Genomic DNA, 24,070 nt, shown 5'->3' with positions numbered 1-24,070 from the left:
TTAACTTCACTTCACGTTTGGTGTCCTTTGCTTGAGAGGGGCTGTTACATTCTGGTATGCAGGCAAGTACTTCCTGTGTCCTCTTCCCTGGGTTCCTGTCCATATGGCAGCTGAGGGAGCGCCCTTCCATAGTGGGAGCTGGCCAGAGGGTGGGGAGGCTTGAGAACAAGAAGCTCGATACTGGGGCTGTCCGTGAGTTAACCTGGTTGGGTCCCTTTAGAGACCAGGGTAGAGGATTCAGGAATGGACTGCGCCTCCCTGATGGATTCCAGTTGGCAGCCAACTCAATGGCTCCCATGTTTTGCAAACTGCTTCAGCAAATTTCTTTTTGAGAAAGAAGCAGGAAAGCCCTTTTTCATGCAATGAGTGATGGATATTTGAAATGCACAGCCTGACGGGGTGTGGAAACACATTATTCGATGGATATTTTCTGAAGGGAATTGACCAAATACTTGAGGTGAAAATAATTACATGGGCGGCATGGTCACACAGCCATTAGCACTGCTCCCATAGCACAGGGACTCAGGTTCGATTCTGGCCTTGGGTAACTAACTGCCTGTGTGGAGTTTGCACATTCTCCCCATGTCTGCATGGGTTTCTTCGGGTGCTCTGGCTTCCTCCCTGACTCCAAAGGTGTGCAGTTTAGGTGGATTGGCCATGATAACTTCTCCTTTAGTGTCCCAAGTTGTGCAGGTTAGATTAATTAGCCATGGTAAATGCTCAAGGTTATGGGTATGGGGCTGGGAGAAAGACAGTAAAATGTCTGACAACACCAGGTTAAAGTCCAACCGATTTATTTGATAGTAAACCCACAAGCTTTCGGGGTTTGTCCCTTCGTCAGGTGAGTGGAGAGTTCTGGCCTCAGACAGAGCATATAAAGCACAGACTGTTTACGGATTACTGATTAGAATGCGAATCTTTACACCTAACCTGCTGTTCAAGACCTGAAGTGGCCGACAATGTGAGTGGAAGGAGCACTGATCACAGGTTAAAGAGATGTGTATTGTCTCCAGACAGTACAGTATGTGAGGTTTTGCAAACCCAGGCAAGTCACAGGGGTTACAGATAGTACGACATGAACCCAAGATCCCTGTTGAGACCGTCCTCATGTGTGCGGAACTTGGCTATCAGTCTCTGCTCAGCGACTCTGCACTGTCGTGTGTCGTGAAGGCCGCCTTGGAGAATGCTTACCCGAAAGTCAGAGGCTGAATGCCCGTGACCACTGAAGTGTTTGCCAACAGGAAGGGAACAGTCTTGCCTGGTGATTGTCGAGCGATGTTCATTCATCCGTTGTCATAGCGTCTGCATGGTCTCCCCAATGTACCATGCTTCGGGACATCCTTTCTTGCGACGTATCAGGTAGACAACGTTGGCCGAGTTGCAAGAGTATTTACCGTGTACCTGGTGGATGGTATTCTCACATGTGATGGTGTCATCCATGTCGATGATCCAGCATGTCTTGCAGAGGTTGCTGTGGCAAGGTTGTGTGGTATTGTGGTCACTGTTCTCCTGAAGGCTGGGTAGTTTGCTGCGAACAATGGTCTGTTTGATGTTGTGTGGTTGTCTGAAAGCAAAAAGTGGGGGTGTGGGGATGGCCCTGGCGAGATGTTCGTCTTCATCAATGATATGTTGAAGACGCCGGAGAAGATGTCGTAGTTTCTCTGCTCCGGGGAAGTACTGGACGACGAAGGGTACTCTGTCCACTGTGTCCTGTGTTTGTCTTCTGAGGAGATCAGTGCAGTTTTTTGCTGTGGCGCATCGGAACTGTCGATCTATGAGTCAAGCGCCATATCCTGTTCTTATGAGGGCATCTTTCAGCATCTGGAGGTGTCTGTCACGATCCTCCTCATCTGAGCAAATCCTGTGTATACGGAGGGCTTGTCCATAGGGAATGGCTTCTTTAACATGTTTAGGGTGGAAGCTGGAAAAGTGGAGCATTGTGATATTGTCTGTGGGCTTGCGGTACAGTGAGGTGCTGAGGTGACCATCCTTGATGGAGATGCATGTGTCCAAGAATGCAACCGATTCTGGGGAATAGTCCATGGTGAGTCTGATGGTGGGATGGAACTTGTTGATATCATCATATAGTTGTTTCAGTGATTGTTCACCACAAGGCCAAAGGAAGAAAATGTCATCGATGTATCTAGTGTATAGCATCGGTTGAAGATTCTGTGCAGTGAAGAAGTCTTGTTTGAACCTGTGCCTGAAGATGTTGGCATATTGAGATGTGAATTTGGTCCCCATGGCTGTTTGGTGTGTCTGGATGAAAAACTGGTTGTTGAAGGTGAAAACATTGTGGTCCAGGATAAAGCGGATGAGTTGTAAAATTGCATCTGGAAACTGGCAGTTGTGGGCATTGAGTACTGAGGCAGTCGCAGCAGTGCTCTGTCTGAGGCCAGAACTCTCCATTCACCTGGCGAAGGGACAAACCCCAAAAGCTTGTGAGTTTACTGTCAAATAAATCGGTTGGACTTAAACCTGGTTTTGTCAGGCTTTTTACTGTGTTTACCCCAGACCAACGCCGGCATATCCACATCATGACTGGGAGAAATGGCCAGAGTAAGAAGCTCTGTTGGAGAGTTGGTGCAGACTTGGTGGGCTAAATGGCCCATAGGCCTATGATTCAACAAGGGAAGAATTGAACAACAAAATGGGCTGTTCTCTGATGCAGATCAGTGGGCTGAGATGCTTCCACAGGTGCTGTTTGTAAATTTATTCGTAGGACGTAGGCTCGCTGACTGGGCCAGCATTTATTGCCCATCTCTAGTCGCCTTTGATTGAATAGCTTGCTGGGTCATTTCAAAAGGTAGTTGAGAGTCGACCACATTGCTGTGGCTCTGGAGTCACATGTCGGCCAGACCAGGTAAAGTTGACAGATTTCCTTTTCTAACGAACATTAGTGAACCAAATGGGTTTTCCAAACAATTGACAATGGTTTCATGGCCACCAGTAGATTCTTAATTCCAGATATTTTTTATTGAATTCAAATTCCATCACCATCTTTTGTGGGATTCGAACCTGGATCCCCAGAACATTAGCTAAGCTACTGGATTAATAGTCCAGCGATAATACCAAAAGGCCATCACTTCCCCAGCACAATTCGCGTCGCTGTACTATTACACAATTTCAGGATTCTAAGCAGGGTGCTGCCCCAATGGTTCAATCACAGGCTGAATCAAAATGCTCTTTGTGTAGAATAAGTGCAGTAGAGTAAGAAAAACTTGCAACCTTCCATCCTCGGGGTGAATTCCCTTCCAGTTGGGAACTGACCCCAAGGAGTCATAATTCTTATTTACCAAGCTGCGGTCAGATAATTGCAACTGCTGGTTAATTGCTATTCTTTTTCCCCTCATCCCTGATGATTGCAATTAAGGAGAGTAGACTGAATCGGGAAATCGAAAAGCTGTTCAGGTAATGATTCAGTGATTATAGCGCTGTTCTTGTGTGCTTAAATATACCAAAGAGATGATCCGATGAGAAACAGTTTGACAGTCTGAACTTTGACATTTTAAAGATTTTGTTTAAAATAGATGAAATGATTACAATGAAGGCCACATTTTTTCCAAGGGGCAATAGTTTATTTACTTATGTTTATTTATTAGTTTCATAAGTAGGCTTACGTTAACACGGCAATGGAGTTGCTGTGAAAAGTCCCCAGTCAACACACTCCGGCACCTGTTTGGGTACACTGAGGGAGAATTTAGCATGGCCAATGCACCCAATCAACACGTCTTTCAGACTATGGGAGGAAACCAGAGCACCCAGAGGAATCCCACGCAAATAAGGGGAGAGTGTGCAGATTCCACACAGACAGTCCCCCAAGGCTGGAATTGAACCCAAGCCTGGTGCTGTGAGGTAGCAGTATTAGCCAATAATCTTAAAGTCTGGCATTTAACTTAAAACTTGACAGTCTTAGAAGGAACAAAATGCAGTTGAAAATACTGTGGGATATTTTGAATCTTGTAGCTAAGCAACAATAATTTTGAAGTTAACACAATGGCAGCAGGGAAGAGTATTCTGACGAGTTAAATTACTCTGTGCTCAATATGTTTTCAACGTTTGGCAGAGATCTAAGCTGTGAACTTTCACCTTGCTTCAGAGCTTGTCCATTTTCAATTTCACATCTTATTTGAGGCCCAATATTCATCTGTACTGCACGCGCACCTAATCGGGAAATATTGTTTTTCACAACGCAATCAATATTTTGGAATTAATATTCTCATCCTTATTCTGGATATGATGTTCTAACAATGCTCCTGTCGGCATTTCATTCTGTGATGCTTGCGCCGGCTTTTAATTCCCCAGAGGACGGTAATGGAGTAGAACCCAACTCATATCAGAAATGAAGATATCAATGGAACAGAGTACACTGACAAAATTTAATCTTCAAATCACATCCAATTGTCAAGAATTATATTTAATGCAATTTGCACAGATGAGAAAATTAATTGATTATTTTAATGTTCTCGCAGTTCAAAAAAAAACCTTCAAATATCATTGAGCGTTCATCTGGGATTTTCATTCAGATAAATCAAGAGAAGAATTTTCAAAGATAGACAAGAATATAAGTATTTTCTTTCAAAGAGATTGGATTCCGTATGGCTTACCATTGAAAATAGCTCACGTTGATGTTCCTACAAACTCCCTATAGGATCGTTATCCAGAGTTTCAAATCAGTTGTGCTCACTGACCTGCTTTGATTCCTGGTGAAACAACAGCTTGATTTTTAAATTTGTCCCTGTTGTTTTCAAACCCCTCCGTGGCTCCCTCCCTATCTCTGCAATCATCTACCATTCCAAAGCCCTCGAAAATATCTGTACTAGTTTAGTTCTGGCTTCTTGAGCAGCCCTGAGCACTCTTGTTGTTGGTGTCTGTGCTTTCAGCTGCGGAGGCCCTGAGCTCTGAGATTCCTCCCGAAATCATTTTAAGAATGTAAGAATGCAAGATCTAGGAGCAGGACTAGGCCATCTGGCCCCTCAAGCCTTCTCCGCCATTCAGTAAGATCATAACTGATCTTTTTGTGCGCTCAACTTCACTTACCCGCCCACTCACCATGACCCTTAATTGCTTTACTGTTCAAACATTTATCTATCCTTGCCTTAAAAACATTCAATGAGATAGCTTCAACTGCTTCACTGGACAGGGAATTCCACAGATTTGCAACCCTTTGTGTGAAGAAGTTCCTCCTCAACTCAATCCTAATTCTACTTCCCCTTATTTTGAGGCCATGTCCCCTAGTTCTGATTTCACCTGCTGGAGGAAATAACTTCCTGTTTCTATCTTATCTATTTCCTTCATATTCTTATATGTTCCTATAATATCTCCCCTCATTATTCTGAATTCCAATGAGCATAACTCCAGTCTACTCAGTCCCTCCTCATAAGCCAACCGTCTCAGCTCCAGAATCAACCTAGTGAATCTCCTCTGCACTCCCTCCAGTGCCAGTATATCCTTTTTCAAGTAAGGAGGCCAAAACTGTACACAGTACTCCAGGTGTGGCCTCACCAGCACCTTTTACAGCTGCAACATAACCTCGCTGTTTTTAAACTCCATCCCTCTAGCAATGAAAGATAAAATTCCATTTGCCTTCTTAATTACCTGCTGCATTTGCAAACCAACTCCCTGTGATTCTTGTACAAGGGCACCCAGGTCCCTCTGCACAGCAGCATGCTGTAATTTTTTTACCATTTAAATAAGAGTCCATTTTGCTGTTATTCCTACCAAAATTTTGCTCCTCTACCTGGAATCATAGAACCCTACAGTGCAGAAAGAGGCCCTTTGGCCCATCGAGTCTGCACTGAACACAATCCCACCCAGGCCCTACCCCCCCTATCCCTACCTATTATACCCACTAATCCCTCTAACCTACACATCCCTGGACTCTAAGGGGCAATTTCTTAACATGGGCAATCAATCTAACCTGCACATCTTTGGACTGTGGGAGGAAACCGGAGTACCTGGAGGAAACCCACGCAGACACGAGGAGAATGTGCAAACTCCACACAGTGACCCGAGCCGCGAATCGAACCCAGGACCCTGGAGCTGTGAAGCAGCAGTGCTAACCACTGTGCTACCGTGCCGCCCCCATCACCTCTCACTCCTTTTACAAAACATTCCTTAAGACCTCCCTCTTTGACCAGATTTGTGCCCTAACATCGTCTTATATGGCTTAGTGTCAAATCTTATTCTATAATACTCCTATGAAGTGCCTTGGGGAATTTCATGGTGTTAAAGGTATTTAATAAATATAATTTGTTGATGTTTATGAGAAGACAATTGAAGTACCATATTTGTAAAGTATTTTTAATTATTTAAGAAACTAAGGGTCAATTTTTTTGCTGGCAGCACAGTCCCCACGCACCCACTCCAAAGTAAGATTGGGGACGAGTATGTTTAGGCTTGGTGCCTCATGTTGGGTCTATTTAATGGCTCCAGGGCCTCTAATTGAGGTGGTTCTTCTATCCCCTGCAAATCAAATGGCCTGCATTTTTCAGGTCCCAGCTGCACCAATGGGAGTGCTGGTCACTGCTGGGATTACACCAATCCCTGAGGAAGATGACCATCAATGGAGCCTTGAGCATGAGGTGAGTCTAGACTGCCACCAGGGTCAGGTTGACAGGCTTTGACCAAGGAAGTAACAGAGCAAGAGACATCGGGTGACAGGTCACAACAAGGATGAGAGAGATGGCACAGGGGTGTCTGAGCAGGACCCCCGCACCCAGCCTCCCCAGCCCACCCACCAGGCCAACACCTCTTGTGGGATAGTTTGGATGTATGTGCCAGTCTCAACATGGGAGGAGGCCATTGACTGGCTATTAATTGGCATCTTAGGGGCCTCAATTGGCCCACAGAGAAGTAGGGTGGGCAGGTAAAATGCCTGTGAGGCTGGATAGGTAGAGGTGAGAGGCACAATGCTGCCTGAATGGCCCCCAATCCTACACACCTCCTCACCTGCCATCCCACCCTTGGGGTGAGGGTAACGTTTAGGCCATTACGTTTGACTGACTTATATTCTTGGCAAAATATATACCTCAGCCTTGCAGTTAAAATTGAAACATGCATCATCAAAATCAGTCTTTAATTATTGGAGTAAGAAACTGTGAACTCCTTTCCCTTCCAGTTTTCTCGCCAATAAAGCTTTAACCCAGCATCATCGTTTTTCTGGGGCTGTTTATTTTCCAGTTCTTCCCCAGGCGACCTTCAGTGTTTAAATATTCACTGCTCTAAGCACTTCTGCTTGTCCCTGGGCAACTTTGATCTCTGAAATTCAATCCTTCTGATTTATTTCCAGCACACACTGCCTTGGTCTGTAATTAGTGATCAATCAGGTGATGGACCCTGCAGATACTTGCTAGCACAGCCAGTAACTGGGGGAACTATCTTCACTCATTAGTGCAGTCACTGATCACAGGAAAACATCATTTTCAGGCTCCGTTGCTAAAGATGAGACGAGATCAGCCGCTCTGTGTTGCTATAAGAGAACCACTTTTATAAAAAGCATGGTGATATTGACTTCCAGCTTTCTGAGATGTAAAATTGAAGACTGCCAGCATTCGATTTGCTTGATTAAGCAAATGCCCAAAAGTGAGCATATGACTATAATTTATCCAAAGAACAAAGAGCAAAGAAAATGACAGCACAGGAACAGGCCTATTGGCCCTCCAAGCCTGCACCGGCCATGCTGCCCAACTGAACTAAAACCCCCTACCCTCCTGGGGACCATATCCCTCTATTCCCATCCTATTCATGTATTTGCTAAGATGCCCCTTAAAAGTTCCACTCAAAGAAAGTTCAATAAAAGTTTCAGATTACATTGAGTTAGCTAGAATTTGCAGCACAAAATCAGGCCATTTAGCCCAAATGGCCCATGAACAAATGAACAGATGAACAAGGAGCAGGAGTAGGCCATTCAGCCCCTCGAGCCTGCTCCACCATTTAATAAGATGATAGCTGATCTGCTAGTAACCTCATACCTGTATCCTCCCTACCCCTGATAACCTATCGCCCCTTTGCTTACCAAGAATCTGTCCACCTCTGTCTTAAAAATATTCATAGACTCCTCCCACCATCTTTTTAGGAAGAAAGTTCCAAACATTCACGACACTCTGAAAAATATATTTCACTTGATTTCTGTTTTAAATGGATGACATCTTATTTTTAAACAGTGACCCCTAGTTCTAGATTCTCCCACAAGAGGAACCATCTTCTCCACATCCACCCTTTCAAGACCCTTTCAAGACTTTCTGGGTAAAGAACTTTCTTCTGAGTTCCTGATTGGATTGTAGAGTAATATTACGATCCCAGTTGGTGGTTTAACTGGACTGGAATTTCCATAATGGAACCTGAGTTAAGAGAATTGAGAAATGTTCACACACTGCTGTCCTTCTTCAACTCCCTACAAGTTCAGCTAAGACTAACAGTTTTAATGGAAAAAAGTTTTTTTTCCATTAAAAGGGCCTCCAGTTACTAAGCAATACCTGTATACTTCTGATTTATTTATGCTTTGCACCATAACCCTCTCTAAACACAATAGAAACACAGTTGGAACTGAGCCAACAACCACTCATACAAGCACCTTTTTTTAGCATGAATCTAATTATAAGTTTTACCTTTCCTTTCGCAGAAACGTTAAATGAAACCGACTTAAGACTATAACCTTTTGCAAATGTTTACCAATACAAATATAAATCCTTTAAAACCATCTTTAGTGACATATATATTTTGCAACTAAATGGTGCAATTTAATTTAGACTGTCAATTTGTCTTTAAAGATAAAGTTAAATAGGTGGAAATATTTAAATAATAATATTTTCACATGCTTTGATTACCTGTTCAAATAGTTGCTTAGTAGTATGGAAGTTGAACACTGTTACAAAAGGAGACATGATATTTAATCTTTTTGTCTTGCACTCATCAGATATATGTGCAAGAATACCAAATCTCAAAGGAAACAAGAGTTTGTACTGCATGGTTAAGAGTGCTGATTTTTAGACAAGTAGGCTCTGCACCCTTTTTCTATGCAGTGTCAATTGTTGTTCCCTTTAAAATTTGGCATTCTTGTGTTTGTCCTGGTAAGTGCAAGATGAAAAGCTTCAGCAGTATGTGTCTTTTTCAGTGATATTTAAATTGCATTTATATTTTCCGTCAATTTGCACAATAAATTTAATTTGATAGATTTTCAGTGTTCTTGAAAAAATGCGCAAGGTCACATTGATTATCTGTCCCTCTGAGCTGAGTGGTTAGGCTGCCTTCAGAAGATATTGGGCTCAAAATTAATCTTGGTCAATGATGCAAGGCAGAGGTTATTAGATCAGCTGCTGTTATGTGAAGCCTTGCTGATATTCAGTTCCACCTAGCCTGTTAAGGTGAAACCAAATGGAGCAGAACTGAAACATGTGTAGGGAGGTGGCAAGATCTCTTCCTATTAATAAACCAGCCCGAAATTTCCAAGCAATCTGCAGCTGTTTCCCAGTGCCAACCACAAACAAACTTGATCGCACATCTGCTAATGGGAATAAGAGTCACAACATCTGGGGTTGCTAGTCCAATACCATAACCTCGAGACAACTCGTAAAATAGCACAGCTAATAATGCTGAGCAGTTCACTGTTCGGTTCACTCTTGAGGATTATGTTGATAAGGTGCTTTTAAGAAATGTATTGTACTCATACTTCTCAACAGGTTCTTCAAACAGGCTCTGGTATTTTGTTGTTGCCATACTGCCTGTAGCCAGTGCCCTCTAACTGCTACTGAAGCAATATAACGGATATTTTGTTTACTTTTAATGTGGCCTAATGCAGTGCTCTGGGGTTTTGTGATCCTTTTGGAATTGCTGTGTGGAGCATGATTGGCAGGTCAGGTGCTGCCTGGGGACAATTTTTTTTTACAGTAAACGTCCAAGGTTTTAGCTTCATTTTGTTCAGAAGCTGGTTGGGTGTGACGTAGAAAGCAATGGCTGTTGTTTTTCCCTCTCGCTGGAGCTGAAAATTCAGCTGTCTATGAGTTGCTGTTAGAAGCTAGTGGAAAAAGGCAGTGTATTTCAGTTTCTCTCTGTAGTGGTATGCTGAAAGTTCAAGGACTGGGAAGCCTCAGAGTTTTAATCCAACGTCCAAAAGACCCATTCACAGTAGGTGTTAAAAAACTGCAAAACCCAGCATCATATGAGCACACTTGCTTTTTGTGCTGAGCTTAGAAAGAGGTGCATGTTTCTTAGGGTGTTGTTTGACTTTGAACATCATAGTTACCGAGCTGTTAAAGTTCACACTATTTCATGTTTGTTTCTTGTATCTGGTAAAAGTTATGCTAATTTCTCTTATTATAGGTTAACTGTGTTCTTAAATAAACTTTCTTTGATAAAAGCTCCTTAATGAGTCACTTGAATCATACTCCTTACGCTCACCTGTGCTGAGTTCAAATGTAAAAGCGTAGGGTTTAGGCTACCTTCACAAAACACCTTGGAGTTTCTGGCATGGATTCTAACAAGGATGATCCTAGAGCAGTTAGTGGATGGTTTTGATTATTAAACCTTGATGTTGTCCAAACAGATCAGCTTATGAATGGCTAAAGCAGTATTACAGAATCAATGCACAGGTATGTGCCCCTAGGACTTGAGTGGGCAAAGATTGTGACCATCTCGGTCAATTGACCAGGACAGGAGATGGTGAAAGTTTTAAGAGGGTCACACGCGTTAGAAAGGGACATGAGAATGCAGCAAAGATAATTGACAGTTACAGAAATATTTATGCAAATGGAGATCAAAAGCCAAAGTAAGGTTGAAAGTGCAGTCTTAATGACTTGTAGGAGGGTTTTCTTACTCTCACGGACAGAGCCAGAAGGAAGTAGGGGGTTGGAAAGCTGGCTGGATTATTGACATTGAGGGATATAAATATGTTGGCTTGTCGGTGAGATTTTGGTGATTTATGAGTCTGTGGTGGACTGGTGAGTTTACTGATGTCCTTGGGAGGGTCCAGTGGTGTGATAATTTGATGAGGAAATCACTTTAAGTTCAATTGAGAATGTTTGAGGGATTGCTGATTGTTGTCCTGTAGAGTTGTAAATATTGTGAACACAGTTCCTCAAGGAACCATAAACCTCTGTTATCTTGGCTCTATAACTCACTACCATCCTTGCAGCTCTTCCTGCAAGCGGAGAAAATCACAATGCTTAGCTGCCATTCAGAGCATTCCCTTTCAATCTTCCCCAATTCATCCTTCCCCTAGCCTCATTTCGACGCTAGATTCAACTTTGAACATGATGTGGCAATGAAATAATCCTTACACAAGCTTGTATGTGGCCCATTATATTTTTTCTTTTTTTTACTTGAAATCCATAGAATCCACAGAATCCCTACTGTGCAGGAGGAAGCCATTTGGCCCATTGGGTCTGCTTCAACTCTCCAAAAGAACATCTCATCAAGTGTTCCCCTCTGCCCTACTCTCATAACCTCGCATATTAATCATGGCTGATCTACCTAACCTGCACATTTAGGACACTAAAGGGAAATTTAGCATGACCAACCACCTAACCTGTACATCCTTGGAGTGTGGAAGGAAACCAGAGCACCCAGAGGAAAGCCACGCAGCCACGGGGAGAATGTGTAAACTCCGTAGAATCATCCAAGTCTGGAATTGAACTTGAGTTCCTGGCGATTTAATGTAGCAGTATTAACCACCCTCTGTACCACCCATGAAATGAAAGTGCCAGTGGCAAGGCCAGCATCTCTTGCCCATCCTTAATTGCCTTTGAATAGAGCCGTTTGTTAGGCCTTTTAAGAGAGCAGTTAAGCTGTGGGACTGGAGTGCGAACTCTCCTGATCAGATAGGTTTTTACAACATTCGACAATAGTTACCATTACAAAAACTAGCTTTACATTCCAGATTTTATGACTTGAATTCAAATTCCACCATCTGGATTTGAACTATGTCACCAGAGCTTTGACCTCTGCAATACTAGCCCATTGGCAATACCATTACACCATCTTCTCCCCAATTGGTGTTGTCAACAAACACTGAGCAAACGAAAGGAGGTTTGCATTAGGTCAATGTGTAAGCATGCAGCCAGTTTAATTGCCATCAGCCCTGTTAGCAAAGATCAACAGCTGAATTCACCATGTCAGCAGGTAAGGCTAAGCAGCATGCCTTAATGACTATCGGCTGGTGGCGCTGACATCCATCATTATGAAGTTCTTTGAAAGGTTAGTCATGGCACAAAACAATTCCAGCCTCCTGGACTACCTGGATCCACGACCGTTTGCCTACCACCACAACAAGTCCACAACAGGCACCATCTCCCTAGATTTGCACTTAACCCAGGAACACCTAGATAACAAAGACACCTATGTCAGACTCCTATTTATTGACTACAGCTCAGCCTTCAACACCATTATTCCTACAAAAGTCATTTCTAAACTCTGTGGACTGGGCGTCGGATCCTCCCTCTGCGACTGGATCCTGAACTTCCTAACCCATAGACTGCAATCAGAAAGGATAGGCAACAACACCCCCTCCACAATCAGCCTCAACACGGGAACCTCACAAGACTGTGTTCTCAGCTACCTACTATATTCCTTGTACACTTATGACTGTGAAGCCAATTTACCCTCCAGTTTGATTTTCAAGTTTGCTGATGACACCATCGTAATGGGCTGGATCTCAAACAATGATGAGACAGAGTCAAGAGTGAGATAGAGAATCTGGTGGACTGGTGCGGTGACAATAATCTCTTCCTCAATGTCAACAAAACGAAAGAAATTGTCATCAACTTCAGGAAGTGTACGGGAGATCATGTCCCTGTCTACGTTATAAAGGAAGATGTAGAAAGGGTCAAGATCTTCAAGTTTTTAGATGTCCAGATCACCAACAACCTGTCCTGGTCCACCCATGTCGACACTATAGTTAAGACAGCCCGCCAGCGCCTCCACTTTCTCAGAAGACTAAGGAAATTTGGCATGTCAGCTATGATTCTCACCAACTTTTACAGATGCACCATAGAAAGTATTTCTTTCTGGTTGTATCACAGCTCGGTATGGCTCCTGCTCCACCCAAGACCACAAGAAACAACAAACGGTTGTGAATTAGCCTAATCCATCATGCAAACCAATCTCCCATCTATTGACTCTGTCTACACTTCCCACTGCCTCGGCAAAGCAGCCAGCATAATCAAGGACCCTACACATCCAGTACATTCTCTCTTCCACTTCCATCAGGAAAAATTTACAAATGTCTGAGGTCACATACCATCCGAGTCAAGAGCAGCTTCTTCCCTGCTGCCATCAGGCTTTTAAAAATGGACTTACCTTGCGTTAAGTTGACCTTCCTCTACACCCCAGCTATGGCTGTAACATTATGTTCTGCACTCTCGTTTCCTTCTTGATGAACGGTATCTCTCTCTTCATAGTGTGCAAGAAATAATACTTTGCACTGTATACTAATACATGTGACAACAATAAATGAAAAATTAAAAATAAAAAAAGGTACAGCACCATCCCACAACATTAGCACAATGGGCTTGGTTCAATGCACAAAATAAATTATACCGTTTCTTAATGTCATTTCCTCCTGTCAATAAAAATAGCAAATTTAAAGATGCAATTTGTGCCATTAAAACTTTTTCCATATTTGTTGATACCCTCATAAACATCTACATTCTTATGAATGAAGATTATTATTCATTGAGATTTCTTACATATGGCTGTACATTACGAACAAGGAACTAGGACTCAGTTCCTTGTACCAAGCCTGGAATTGAAGCAAAATCTGAACAACAGCTTCAGAAAGCATCCTGAATTTAAGACTATGGTGCAAAAAAAAGTTCTGTGGGGAAAAAACTCTACAGGTCTAACAGCACCTGTGGAGGGAGAATAGAGCCAACATTTTGAGTCTGGATGGCAGACGGATGCTGAGATTTTCCAGCATTTTCTGTTTTTGTTAACCACGGATATACCTCAGCAGAAAGATTCAACACTGCTCATTGTATGGTGGAAAACCACTGAATGTCAAATCTAAGTTCTCTGATCACTGACCCTGCAGCCAATGGAAACAGTTTCTCTTCGTTAACTCTATCAAAATTTCTGTTAATTCTGAACATTTCTATTAAATCTCCCATCAACCTTTGTCCTCAAGAGAACAATTCCAGTTCCTCCACATCTGGAAAAGGGTCATCGGTGTGAAAGATGCCGACTGTCTCCCTCTTCACGGGTGCTGCCTGACCTGCTATGAATCTCCCAGAATCTTCTATTTCTATTCTAGCTTCTCTTGTCTCTCTGAATTAACTCAGGTCTCTTGTAAGCCTGTGTTCTTTTTTAAAAATATGATTATGCGAGGTTACTAATATTAGATTGTCTCATCAAAATTCCCAAGTATTGTGATTGATGTTGGTATCCTTTTGTTTTGAATGTCTTTGCATGAGCTGTCAGTGTTAATGATATCATCAGTAGAACTGCCTTGGAAGAATTACTGAGGCAGATGGTGTGAGGAAACTGGTTTAAAGGGAACCCCCCCCCAGGCGCCTGACTGCTGTTTATTTAATGTGCAGAACCTTTGCTCATCTTCAAGTATCTGGCACCTGATTTATTTTTATGGTTTGATTTGCAGTGGGTAAAGTGAACTGTAGCAAGCTGAAGTTTCTCTCCTTACTGGGCAATACCTGAAAGTAATCTTCATACCAGATGTTTGCATTGCCTCAAATTTTGTATGGTGACACAGCGGTTAGCACTGCTGCCTCACAGCGCCAGGGACCTGGGTTCGCTTCCAGTCTTACGTGATTGTCTGAGTGGAGTTTGCACATTCTCCCCGTGTCTGATGTGTTTCCTCCAGACGCTCCTGTTTCCTCCCACACTCCAAAGATCATAGATAGATCACAGAATCCTCCAGTGCAGAAGGAGGCCATTCAACCCATTGAGTCTGCACTGACTACAATCCCACCCAGGTCCTAACCCCATAACCCCATGCATTTACCCTAGCTAGTTCCCCCTGATTCTAAGGGGCAATTTAGCATGGCCGATCCACCGTACCTGCCCATCTTTGAACTGTGGGAGGAAACTGGAGCATCTGGAGGAAACCCACGCGGACGTGGGGAGAATGTATAAACTCCACACTGTCATCCAAGGCTAGAATTGAACCTAGGTGCCTGGCGCTTTGAGATAGCAGTGCTAACTGCTGTGCCTCAGTGCCATCTGTGAAATGAAGGTACGGGTTCGGTTGATTGGCCATGCTAAATTGCCCCTTATTGACAAGGGGCAAGCAGGGCAAGTACGTGGGGTTACAGGGATAGGATGTTGTCAGTGTGGACTCAATGGACAGAATGGCCTCCTTCCGCACTACGGGGATTCTATGATTCTAGGAACTAATCTTAAAAGAAAACAACATTCTGATCCTCTGAAATGATTAAACAGAAATTGGTTTCTGCCTCCCTCTCTGAGCTAGTGAAGTAAAATAATGAAATTAAGAAATGCAGAATTCGATTTGCATGTACTGTTAGCCAGCACTAGCCAGTCACGGTCTGATGACATGTGTCAGCTAATGATCACATCATTTCACAGCAATCACTATCAGAGCTGAGTGAAATACATTTGGACAGTCTGAGCTGATTCCTCACAGCGACAGCTCTGCAGCATAAAGCTGCTCGTTATGTGGCACTAATTGACAGCAAATTGACGATCTGACTCAGGAGTATCAGAGCAATAAGTGATGTTGCACAGGTGTAGCAGGACAATCCCCTGAGACTGAGGCAGGAACAGGTCTGGGATTGGCAGAATTTATAAAGAAAAGCTGGGCTCTGTGTAGCAGATCCTATTAGCAGCCAACAAGTGATCAGTAGACACTGACACATGACAGAGGGTGGTTATTTAGCCCATTCTATCCATGCTAACTCTTACTTAGGGGCAAAACAAAGTGAATCCATCCTTCCCTCCCTCTCTCTTTCCCTCCCTCCCTCCCTCCCTTCCTTTTTTCTTTCCTTCCTCCTTTCCTCCCTCCCTCCCCTTCTCTCTCCCTTCCTTACTATCTCCCTCCCTTCCTTACTCTCTCCCTCCCTTCCTCCCTTTTCTTCCTTCCTCTTTCCCCCTCCCTCCCTCCCTTCCTTCTTTCCTCCTTCCCTCCCTCACTCCTTTCTTTACCCTCTCCCTTCCTTTCTTTCTTTACTTCCTTCCTTCCCTTCTTTTCCTTCCTTCCTCTCTCCCCCTCTCTCCCTCCCTTCTGTCCTTCCTTCCTTCCTCTCTCCCTCCTCCTCCCGTCTTTCTTTCCTATCTTCCACCCTCCCTTCTTTCTGAACCTTCAAAAATATTGCCAGCATCCTAACAATAAAATGTTAACACTGAAAAGAAAGAGACTTTTCTGCATTTTGTACCTTTAACTTTTTAATCTATGTACTCTTTTATCAGTTGTGGGCATCGCTGGCAGCATTTGTTGCTCATCCCTAATTTCCCTTGAGCCGTCTGGTTTGCTGGTCCATTTCAGAGGACAATTAACAGTCACCACATTGTTGTGGGGCTAGTGTCACTCGCAGCTAGACTGGGTATGGATGGCAGATTTCCTCTCCTAAAAGGGACATGAATGAGCCGGGTACATATTTATGACAACTGATGATAGTTTCAAGGTCAGCATTATCGTGAATTAGATTTATATTCCAGGTTTATTGATTGAAATTAAATTCCAGCAGGTGATGGGGTGGGATTTGAACCCATGTCCCCAGGGAATTAGTGACGATGTGGAGATGCCACATTGGACTCTTCCGCATTGGATAAAGGAGCAGCGCTCCGAAAGCTTGTGCTGCCAAATAAACCTGTTGGATTTTAACCTGGTCCCAGGGAGTTCGTAAGAAGTCTCACCACACCAGGTTAAGGTCCAATAGGTTTACTAAGTAGCTAGTTCCAGGGAATTAGGCCAGGCCTCTAGATTCTTATTTGAGTGACTTGATCCTTCTATACCTTCTCTCCTTAAACTTGACTGAGTCAAAATTCACCAAAAGTGAAGAATATAATTTAGTTCCCACATTTTGAAGAATATATTTGAATATATTGAATATATTTTCTTGAATATATTTTTGAATCAGGGATTCTGCCAATGTCCCTTTATATCACTGAGATGAGTATATTTTCAAATTTCTTCTTTCTGAAGAAACGCCCAACTCTTAGCATTAATGCTAATATCTCAAGACAAAACTTATTTTAAATGGAAAGGTTAAATCACAGATGCAGAATCTTTACAGTGAAGAGGTAGGCCATTCAGCCCATCGGGTGCGCACTGGCTCTCTGAAAGGGTACTCTACCTAATCCCACCACCCTGTATTATCACGCTAATCTTGCACGTTCTTCCCTTACAAATAAAAATCCAATTCCCTCCCGAATATCTCGATCAAATTTGGTCCTACCACCCTCTCAGAAAATTTGTTGCAATCGCCCTTGAGATAATTTATTTTTCTTTCCATTACTTTTAATTCTTTTGTTTATTCTGACTCTGTGCACTTTAATTCTTGATGCTCTCTTGAGAGGGATCAGGTTCTCACTATTTACCCTATTCATCTGTCTCAGGATCTTCAACACCAATATCTAGTCTCCTCTCAGTCTTCCTTTCTCCAAGGAAAACAGTTCCAACCTCTCTAGTCTATCCCCATTGCCACAGTTCTTTATCCCTGGAATCATTCTTGTAAATCTCCTCCATACTCTCCAATTCCTCCATATCCTTCCATAAGTATGGCACCCGGAACTGGAAGCAACATTCCAGGTCAGGCCTAACCAGACATGGATGCTTTGGAAAGGGTGCAAAGAAGGGTTTTACCAGGATGTTAAAAGCAAATTACCGTGGATGCTGGAATCTGAAACCAAAAGAGAAAATGCTGGAAAATCCCACAGGTCTGACAGCATCCTGTAGGAGAGAAAGGAGCTGATGTTTCAAGTTCAGATGGCCTTTCATCGGCTTTCCAGCATTTTCTCTGTTGGTCATCAGGATGTTGCCTGGTTTAGAGGGTTTTAGGCATGAGAAGAGATTGGATAAACTCAGGTTATTTTCATTGGAAAAACTGAGGCTGAGAGGCGACCTGTTAGAAGCCCACAAAATTATGAGAGGCATAGATAGGGTGGATAGTCAGAGGCTTTTTCCCAGAGTGGAAGTGTCAAATATAAGAGGGCACAGGGCTAAGGTGAGAGGGGGTAAGTTTAGGGGTGACGTGCAGGGTAAGTTTTTCACACAGAGGATGGTGGTTGCCTGGAACACACTACCAGTGGAGATGGTGGAAGCAGGCACATTAGCAATATTCAAAGGGAGGCAATCAAAGGGATAGAAACCATGTATTGGCACAGGCTTGGTGGGCCAAAGGGCCTGTTCCTGTGCCATATGTCCTTTGTTTGTAACTAGTATCTTAAAGGCCAGGAATTTCTTCAGAATCCGACCCACTCTATGTTTAACCTATTATGGACATAACATAATCTTTAGTATATATTTAGGCAGGTTGCATTCAGTTTGGAGAGCTAGTTTGATAACTATTCCTCTGCAATCATCATCCTGATAGTGAATGACTCTAACATAACATGATTTTTGTTGGTTTAAAAGTAAGAATCTTCTGCCCTCTTAAATTGACCCAGTCTCATCATGAAATGTGGTTTTTGCAGATTGATCTGTTTTGAAAGTGAAGCAGTATATAGCTACTGTAGTGCCACCAAACATATTGTCAGCAACTGAAATAAAATGAACCACTTTAAAAGTTGTAACTCAGTCATTAATTAAATCAGCTATAAATATCTCAAAGTTCACTTTTAAAATTCAGTTCCATTTATTTAATGTCCAGGACTGTTGAATAAATTTCAAACTCAATTGAGCCTGTGCATGTCAGTGGGAGAGAGACTACGCGATTGGGAGAGAGACTGCAGCCAGAGTGAGGGTATCGGGAATTTGGAGCTGAGTGGGAATTCGGTGCCAAGGGGAAAGAAGTGCTCATTCTCGGGAGGAGTGGAGAACCTGGGAGGGAGACTCGAGGGCAAGTGAGTGGTAGAAAGAAATTGGACTGTGATGTCCCTGCCAGCAGGCAAGTGATTGGCTGATGACTGGTAAATAGCTTTTCTTTTCTTGTTTCTTTTTTTCTCTCTTGGCATTGTGGTTGTTGCTAAGCTAACTTAAGGGTTAAGTCATTGCAGGAAATCCCAGATCTGTGTCATGCTCCTCTTCTGTAATTTGGGGATTCAGAGCCCTTTTGCTGGCTCCTTCATGTGCTGGAGGTGTGTCCAACTGCAGCTCCAGTTAGACTGCTTGATGGTTCTGGGGCTGCGGATGGATTCACTTTGCAGCATCTACGATGCTAAGGAAGTCGTGAGTAGCACATTCAGTGAGTTGATCACACCACAAATAATAATTACTGAGGGATATAGGGAACTGGTGATTATTATAGAGGAAGAGTAGGAAGACAGTGCAGAGGTCTCCTGAGATCATCTCCCTCCAAAACAGATATGTCATTTTGGATACTGTTGGGGGAGATGGCTCACTAGGAGATGGTGACAGCAGCCAGGTTCATGACATCATGGCTGGCTCTGCTGCACAGGAGGGCAGGAAAAAGAGAAGCAAAGCTGTAGTGACATGGGACTCAATTGTAAGGGAATAGGCAGGCATTTCTGCGGACTCAAACAAGATTCCGAGATGGTATGTTGTCTCCCTGGTGCAAGAGTCAAGGGTGTATCGGAACGCTGCAGGACATTCTGTAGGGGGAAGGTGAACAGCCAGCTGTCGTGGTGCATATAGGCAGGCACCAACGATACAGGTAAAAAATGGGATGAGGTCCTACAAGCTGAATTTAGGGAGCTAAGATTTAAACTAAAAAGTAGGACCTCAAAGGTAGTAATCTCAGGATTGCTACCAGTGCCACATGCTAATCAGAGAAGGGACATCAGGATAGTTAAGATGAATATATATCTTGAGAGATGGTGCAAGAGGGAGGGATTCAAATTCCTGGACATTGAAACTGGTTCTGGGGGAGGAGGGACCAGTACAAATCGAATGGTCTGCATGTGGGCAAGACTGGAACCAATGTCCGAGAGGGAGTGGTTGCTAGTGCTATTGGGGAGGGTTTAAACATGGCAGGGGGATGGGAACCAATGCAGGAAGTCAGAAGGAAGTGAGGTTGGGACAGAATCAAAAGGCAGTAAGGGGTAAGTGAAAGGCAGAGAAACCAAAGACAAAAATCAAGGAGGGCTACAGTACTGTGGAGAACTCAGTGAACGAGTCCAGTAAGGCTAAGAGAAATAAAACACAGGGAGAGTGAACAAAACATGACAGGTCGGAGGTGTGTTTGTTTTAACACAAGGAGCATGACGGATAAGGCGGATGAAAATAAATTGCATAGAACTATGGTTTTGTGACAGTTGCGGAGACTTGGATGAAAGAAGGGCAGGACTGGCAGTTTAGCATTCCAGCATTTAGATGCTTCAGCTGAGATACAGAGGGTGACAAAAGAGGTGTTGCTTTGCTGATTGGGGAGAATGTCAAGCTAAACAGAGGAAGGACAACTTGCAGTGAGGCCATATGGGTAGAACTCAGGAACAGGAATGGTGCGATCACACTGTTGTACTGCAGAACTCCCAACAGCCAGTGTGAACTGTAGGAACCGATATGTCAACAGATTATGAGAAGATGTAAGAACAACAGGGTTGTTGTGATGGGTGATTTTTACTTCCCCAACACAGACTGGGATCCCTTTAGTGCCAGGGGTTTGGATGAGGCAGAATTTATTCAGTGTCTCCAAGAGTGCTTCTTGAGACAATATTTCAATAGTCCAACTCTTAGACCTGGTTCTGGCAAATGAGCCTGGACAGGTGATTGATGTCTCAGCAGGGGACCATTTTGGTAAAAGTCATCACAATTCTATAAGTTTCAAGATACTTGTAGAAAAAGATAGAAGTAGCCCGAGAGTGAAAGTACTAAACTGGGGGTAGTCTAACTACAACAGTATTAGGCAGAAGTAAGGGAATGTAAACTGGGACAGGCTGTTTGAGGGCAAATCCACATCCGAAATGTGAGAGTCTTTTAAAAGTCAGCTGTTAACAATATAGGACAACGATGTCCCTATAAAAATGAAGGATAAAGATGGCAAGATTTGAGAACCCTGAGTGACAAGAGAGATTGTGAGCTTAGTGAAAAAGAAGAAGGAGGCACACATAAATTTCAGGAAATTGAAAATGGATAAGGCTCGTGAGGAATACAAAGATAGCAGGAAAGGGCTTAAACAGGGACTTAGGAGGGGAAAAAGGGACCAGGAAATGTCGTTGGCAGGCAGGACTAAGGAGAATCCCAAGGCTTTTGATTTGGTGATTTGGAAGGTCTACTGCGGAAGGAAAGTATACAGTAAGTGGTAGAGTCCTTGGAAATATTAGCATACCGAGGATCTAGACGTGCAGATCCACAGTTCACTGAAGGTGGCAACTCAGGTGGACAAAGTGGTCAAGAAGGGCATATGGCATGCTGGCCTTCAATGGTTGGGACGTTGAGTATAGGAATTGAAAAATCATGTTGTAGCTCTTTGATTAGGTCGCATTTGGAGTATTGTGCACAATTCCGGTCTTCACACTCCTGGAAGGATGTTGATTCATTGGAAAGGATGAAGAAGAGGTTTACCAGGATGTTGCCTGGTTTGAAGAAAGTTTGAAGAAACTTGGATTGTTTTTATTGGAGCGTCGGAGGATGAGGGGGGACCTGATAGAGATTTACAAGATTATGACTGGCTTGGATAGAGTGGATAGTCAGAATCTTTGTCCCAGGGTTGAAAGGTCAATTACTTGGGGGCATAAGTTGAGAGTGAGAGGGGGAAAGTTTAAAAGAGATGTAAGGGGCAAGTTTATCACACACAGAGGGTGGTGAATGTTTGGAATGTGCTGCCGAAGGAGGTGGTGAAAGCAAAGTCTATAACAATGATCAAGAGGCAGCTGGAGAGATACATGAATAGGCAGGGAATAGAGGGATATAGACCACGTAGTGAAAGAAAATATTAGATTAGGGAGGCATCTGTGTTGGCACAGACTTGGTAGGCCGAAGGGCCAGTCCCTACACTTTACTGTTTTTTGTCTTTTGATTAGTAAATCAATTTAGAGTTGTCAGCCTTTGAGGCCTATTCAATTTCCAATATAATTTTAATGTTTTTTCTGTCAGCAAGACCACAGGAGATTGACTAATTAATAAAAAAATAGTTTTACTCAATGCATATTACATTATCCTTGCTTTCAAATCTCAGCAAGATCAATTCGTGCCACATTTCTTTCAGAAACATTTCCTGTCAACTAATTTAAGCTGATATTTATTGGGACAATTCCAATCGTGACTGTGAAAGTAATGGATTCCAATGACTGGCAACCAAGGACTCATAACAACGATTGTTTATTAGTTACTCTGAGCAGCTCTTACATACCACTCTGCCCGTGCCTCATGGGTCGGGGGGTAGGAGGGTGGGAGGGGAGGGTACTCGTGCCCTTCCAACAACACATGACCCTTTAGGTAGCCATGGTGTTACGTGAGGACTTAGCCTACGTCTTCTCTGTTTAAGCTGGAATAACAGTGGTACTGAGATGTAATAGAGTGCGTAAGCAGTAACTGCGTGCAAAACATTTGACAACATACAGATTGAACAGGCCAACAACGCATAACCATTTACATAGGGTGAAACATTAAGCTGTTTCAGCTGGTGCGTTGCCCACTGTGTCTCCTCCCCACTCCCCACCCCCGTTTTTTTGAAAGAAAGCTGAGGAAGGCCGGTTGTGGACTAGTCCGTGACATAGTCTTAAAATCTTGTATTTGGTTTGATTATACATTTTGAATGTGTGATTATGGCAGTTGGCTGTGCTGTAGATGTTCTTGGGCAAGTGTCCTCAGTGTGGTTGACCTGGGACGTTCCTTCAATGTGCCCAGTGGGTGCAGAGCTTACTGCACAGGCCTCTGGAGGAGCCTACATTTTCACTTTGAAAGAGGCCTGGACTCTCAGCTGAATGACTGGAGTACTGTGGCATTTCCTGGTGCTGGTTCTGATAACTGTCCTGGTTGTCACCAGTTCCATACATAGTGGGCACCATCTGAGGTTATCAGGTAACTGTTTGACTGCAGGATATGGATATACACCACTTCCAACCTGTCGTGGCTGCATGTGGTCTGATTCCTGACCATCAATCAGGGAGAGAGGGCTGGGTCTGTGTAGACATTACAATCATAGTTCCTTTTTTATTTTAACTGGTGTTCCATGAGGGCACCACTCACATTGGTTTTGATATTGGACTGTAAGTGGACTATTGGATTCAGGTCTCCCGTAACACTTCCTCATTAACTGAGTCAAAAACCTTGGTCAGATCAATAAAAACCATGTTGTGTGGTTGATGTTGCTGCTGGCATTTCTCTTGAAGTTGTCAAGAAAATAAAATCATGTCCAATATTCTCTTGTGTAAATAGGTTGGATAGGAAGGAACTTTTCCTCTTAGTAGGGGAGCTATAGATTGAAAAAAAGCTTTTAAAGTTTATTTATTAGTGTCACAGGTAAGGCTTACATTAACTCTGCAATGAAGTTACTGTGGAAATCCCCAAGTTGCCGCACTCTGGCACCTCTTCAGGTCAATGCACTGAACCAGCGTGTCTTTCAGACTGTGTAAGGAAACAGGAGCACCTGGAGGGAACCCATGTGGACACAGGGAGAATGTGCAATCTCCACACTGACAGCAACCCAAGCTGGGAATAAACCTGGGTCCCTTATGCTGTGAGGCAGCAGTGCTAACCACTCTGCCACCATACCACCCACAAAGTAATTGGGATAAGTATTAGAGGGATATTGAGGGAAAATATTTTCACTCAAAGGATGGTGAGGGTCTAGAATTCATTGCCTGAAAGTGTGGTAGAAGAAGAAACCACTATTGCAATTGAAAAAGGTAATTGCATGTCCACTCAAAATGCCGTAACCTACAGGGCTACAGACAAAGCGCTGAGTAGCTCTTTTTCAGTAAGAACAGATACAATAGGCCAAACGGTATCCTTCTGTGCCTGAAACTTTTTGTTTCTGAATGTAATCACAAAATACTGTTTGAAAGAATGTGTGGTTCACTGATTTTCTGAGACTTGACA

The sequence above is a fragment of the Carcharhinus amblyrhynchos genome, chromosome 4, assembly GCF_965287045.1.
Source record: "Carcharhinus amblyrhynchos chromosome 4, sCarAmb.v2.hapA, whole genome shotgun sequence".
Taxonomy (NCBI): domain Eukaryota; kingdom Metazoa; phylum Chordata; class Chondrichthyes; order Carcharhiniformes; family Carcharhinidae; genus Carcharhinus; species Carcharhinus amblyrhynchos.
Note: the sequence above shows the minus strand (reverse complement) of the source record.